Raw genomic sequence first — 5,211 nt, forward strand, 5'->3', positions numbered from 1 at the left:
TATAATCTATATGCATCCTTCTACATACTTGAATCAAATCGGGAATAATTAATTTTAATGCCTAATACAATGTAAATGTCATGCAAATAAAAATAGTCATGTATGGCTATCAAGGGCTGAGCAAAAACTTGAAGAATAAATGAATGATGAAAAAAGAACACTTTACACTATGATATTAACAAGAAAAATATTCTTACCAAAGCTAAATAAATGCTATCAAAAACATCAGCTTCAAACCCCAAATTTTCTTGAAGGTACAATGCTATTATTAAGTTACTTACCATAAACTGGCAAACTTGGGGTCAGATCAGTAAGTTCCTCAGGTGTGAATCTGAATGTCATGTTTTCAAGCAAACTGTCAAGGTCACAGACATCAACTTGCAACTCTGCAAAAGATAAAGACATGAGAAAATTGAAATACAAATCAAAATATAATCAATAAGGCCTATGTACCACGGTTATCAGTTTCATCATAAAAAAGGATCCTAAGATCCTTAAGTGTTTAGAGAGAGCTGTTAACAGAAAGGAAAGCTAAGTGCTCACTTCAGCAGCACATATACTAAAACTGAAACAATACAGATAAGATTAACATGGCCCCTGCACAAGGATGACATGAAAATTTGTGAAGTGTTCCATATTTTTCTGACAACACAGTGGGCGGTAACAGGGACGACACAGTATATGGGCTTCAGTGGGGGCTGGGGGGAGGCTATGGGAGGGTGCCAGTGGGGATCGGGGTATAAAGATGACTAAGAAACTAAGATTGTTTGAGATGTTCTGTATGAAGTACACACACAAAAAAATCAATAAAATAAAATAAAAGTAATAAATTTTAAAAAAGAAAGCTGAAAGCTAAAAGCCAAAATTCCTGATGGATTCTGATATAAAAATTCTCAAAAAAATAATGAGTAAACCAAATCCAAAAGCAACAGCACATCAAAAAGATTATTCGCCACACCAAGTGGGATTTGTCCCTGGAATGCAAGAATGTTCCAGTGTAAAAAAATAATAAATCACACATCAATAGGGTAAAAAATAAAAATAATCTTGTTATCTCAATAGACTCAGAAAAAGCATTTATTAAAACTCAGCAATCTGGACTGGAGAGATGGCTCAGCAGTTAGTATATTGGCTCCAGCAAGGGGGGGGGGGGTATGGGAGGGTGCCAGTGGGGATGGGGTATAAAGATGATTAAGATTGTGTGAGCTGTTCTGTATGAAATATGCAAAAAATTCAATAAAGAAAAAAGAAAAAGAGCACTGGGTGCTCTTGCAGAGGACCCAGGTTCAATCCCCAGCATCCATATGGTGGCTAACAACCATCCTAACTCCATTTCCAAGGGATCTGACACCCTCTTCTGACCTCCATGGCCATTGCATGACATGGGTACACTTACACACATGGAGGTAATACATACCTACACATAAAATAAAAATAATACATAAAATATGTTTTAAAAACAGCATTCCATCATGTAAAAAAAGTAAGCAAATTGCATATAGAAGGGTCCCACTTCAAAATAAGAAAGGCTATATACGGCAAACCCACGGTTAACACTATACTGGCCAAAAAGCCTAAAAGATCCTGTAAGATCTGGAGCAAGGCAATGCTGCCCACTCACCACTTTTATTCAACATCGTTCTGTAGGTTTTAGTCAGAAATTAGGTGAGAGAAAGAAATAAAAGCCATGCAAGCAGGAAGGTGGAGACCAAATACCTGTTTGCAGATGATAATTCAGTATATAGAAAAACCTCAAGACCATGCTCAAGGATTATTAGAGCGAATAACTGAATTAATCAGTTGCAGGATCAACATACAAAACTCAATAGCATTTTTATACTCCAAAAACAACTTTCTAAAAAATAAATTATGAAGGCATAATTATGAATTCATAATCTTGCAGAAAGAGCAATAACCAGTTTAACCAGGGAAGTGAATGGCCTCTACAAGGAAAACTAGAAAACACTGATGCAAGAAATTGAAGAAGATAGAAGAGTAAAGACCTTCCATATCCGTGCATTAGAAGAAACAGTAATATTGTAAAATGCTCATTTTACCCAAAGTAATCTATCTATTCAATGCAATCTCCACCAAAATACCAATGACATTCTTTATATAACTAAAAACAAGTCTAAAATGCACCACAAATAATAATTTTACTTTTATTTTATATGTATGAGTGTTTTGCCTGGATACATTTAAGTGTGCCCATGTCCTGCAATGCTCATGGAGGCTAGAAGATCCCCTGGAACTAGAGTTATAGATGGTTGTTAGCTGTCATGTGGGTGCTGGGAACAAAAACCCAGGTCCTCTACAAGAGCAGCTAGTGCTCTTAACTACTAAGCCATCTCTCTGGCCTCCCAAGCAATTTTAAACACACACAGAGACACAGACAGATGGACAGACAGACAGACAGGTAGGCAGGCACGCACACATGCACACGCACACACACACACACATATTTTGGATGCATTACAACACCTGATTTCAGGACATATATAGAGCTACAGTAACAAAACTTGGTACTGTCCTAAAAAAATCCATGTATCTGAAAGGAGATGAGATTATTATATCAGAGATACACATGCTTCTTTTTTGTGGCACTATTTCACAACAGTCAAAATATTAAAACTAGCTGGGCGTGGTGGCACACGCCTTCAATCCCAGCACTCAGGAGGCAGAGGCAGGCAGATCCCTGTGAGTTCAAGGCCAGCTTGGTCTACATAGTGAGTTCCAGGACAGCTGGGGCTACGGGGAGACAGTCTCAAAAAGACCAAAAATAAATAAATAAATAAATTAATTAATTAATTAAAAAAACTAGGTGAATGGATAAAGATAAGTGGTTCATATACACAATGGTAAATTATTTGGCATGAATAATGAAATACTATCATTTGCAGCAAATTGGATGGAATCAAAGGACATTACATTAAGTGAAATAAAATTAAATACTGCGCGTTCTTTCTTATAAGCAGAAGCTTTTGAATCCACAATAGTGATTATTAAATGTTAGAAGGTAGGGGGAGGTAGATGAAGAGGGAAGGAGGATTGATAATAGTAATGAAGCATAGATCAAATGAGTAAGTTCTAGAGTTCTTCAGTGGAATTATTATAGTTCACAATAACCTATTTTATATTTGATGAAGATCTAGACGTGTTGGAAAGCTCTAAATATAAAGAAATGATAAGGAAATAGAAATGTTAATTACCTTAATTTGATCAGCACATCATGTGTACATGTGTTGAATTATAAATTTATAACTCATAAATATGCACAATTATGTTAATAAAAAATAAATGAAATTTTCATTTAAAATAGCCTTAAGTCTGCATGTAAGATTATGTAGAATTTGCATATAACCCGTACACATCCTCTCATCTTTTAAAATACATCTACAATATTTACAATACCTAGTAAAACATAAATTATATGTAAATAATTGTGCTGTATTATTTAGAGAATAACGGCAATGAGATCTGTGCACATGGAAATCTTGGGTATGGAGGGACAACTGTAATTACCTCCAAAGAGCAAAGGCAGAGAAACTGTGACAAGAACGTATAAAGTGATACCAGGGTCTTCTAGGTTCTTGGTAGCATACGCTATGAACTAAGTGGCAAGTAAATGAGAATATGAGTAAGTTTAGTGATAAATTTAAAGTCAGACACATTTATAATATGGCAAACCTCAATAAAATATTTGTTATAGAAAAATACAGTTTAGTATAAAGACTTAGGACCTTAAAATTCTTTATTTAAGGACTGATTCTATGACAGTAAACTGGCCCTTGGCTATTTAACCATGATATCTGGCCCATGGAAAATTATGTTTTTTTCTGGGCTAGGACATCTCTTTGTAAGCACAATATAAAATATCATCCATGCATGTAAATTCTCTGGAGACCCTCAGTTCTGGTAATGTCATTAATCTTACTAATGGGTCTCTGATGGGGAAAACAAGACCATGTGTTCATCTCCCATTCCTGATGACTTTGATTCTTCATGGCATTTAGAATTCCTGCAGATGAATAGTCGCAATATTCCAGAAATAAATATCAGTGCCTTGGTCAAAAGAAGTTCTTTTTTTCCTCTAAGAATCATTTTGTCAATTGCTATTATTTACTCATTCATTCATCTACTCAATCATTTGTCCAGCTCTCATTCAACATTTATGAGCACTTAGTTCTAGGCACTGGGTATAAAAAGATGAACAATGCATCCTTCCCTACCGTAGTAATCACATGGAAACACATATAAATACACAATTATCATACAACTGTAGCTAGTACGATGGAGAATAAATGACCCTTATTATAGAAACACAGAGAAAAAGGCATCCAGCATTGCCTGAGTTGTTAGAGAAAATATTGCTGGAAAAGGTGGTTCTCAACCCCGATAAGCAATGAAGAAGAGTTAATCAGATGAAATATGCACAATTCCTACATGCATAGGAGAGAAGAGGACTTTTGAGTAGAAAACATCATTCACTAGGCAAGGAAGTTATTCGAAGCATGATGAAAATAAAACTGATTTTATTCTGGTACATAAAATGAAATTAAAGTTCATTATTATCAGAGGGTTTTAGCTTAGATATATGAGCAGAACACAGATCATAAAAGAACTGGTTATCTTAAGAGATGTAAGACTTTTTTAGTACATGACTAAAAGCCATTAAATGAGGCACATGTAGTCAGACTTGCATTTTATGTGACTCACTCTAATGGCTATCTTGTCAGAGCCACTGTAGTTATTGAAACCAGAAATGAGATGAGTTGAAATGGCAGTGGTAAGGACAGGAAACTTACTGATTGATTTATTTATAGCTTTTTCTTCCAGTAAAAATTTTAGTTTTTCATTAGTATGTAAATGTACTTCCACTTAAAAAATATTTTTAAAGAGTATTTCTTGGGATTAAAAAAATATTTTATTTTATGTTTATGAGTGTTTTGCCTACATGTATGTATGTGTTTTGCCTACATGTATGCCACATGTGTGCAATGCCCACAGAGGCCAGAAGAGGGCATCGGATACCCTGGAAATGGAGTTACAGGCAGTTGTTGGCCACCATATGGGTGCTGGGAACCTCTGCAAGAGCAAGACGTGCTCTTAACCACTAAGCCATCTCTCCAGCCTGTTTTTATTTTTAAATTGCCTTACAAAGCAACATGTTTCCATGCAGCATTTTCCTACATATTTCATTTTGATCGATTT

At 35.3% G+C, this 5,211-nt stretch overlaps 1 non-coding gene across 1 annotated transcript; it reads left to right on the top strand.

Moving 5' to 3' along the window:
* Positions 1-535: 535 nt before the first annotated feature.
* On the top strand, positions 536-642 carry LOC115068234. The gene has a single exon (XR_003847601.1). It is a non-coding gene; the product is annotated as a U6 spliceosomal RNA (small nuclear RNA).
* The last annotated feature ends 4,569 nt before the right edge of the window (positions 643-5,211 follow it).

This window comes from Nannospalax galili, unplaced genomic scaffold (assembly GCF_000622305.1).
Source record: "Nannospalax galili isolate Female #2095 unplaced genomic scaffold, S.galili_v1.0 scaffold1128, whole genome shotgun sequence".
Classification (NCBI taxonomy): Eukaryota; Metazoa; Chordata; class Mammalia; order Rodentia; family Spalacidae; genus Nannospalax; species Nannospalax galili.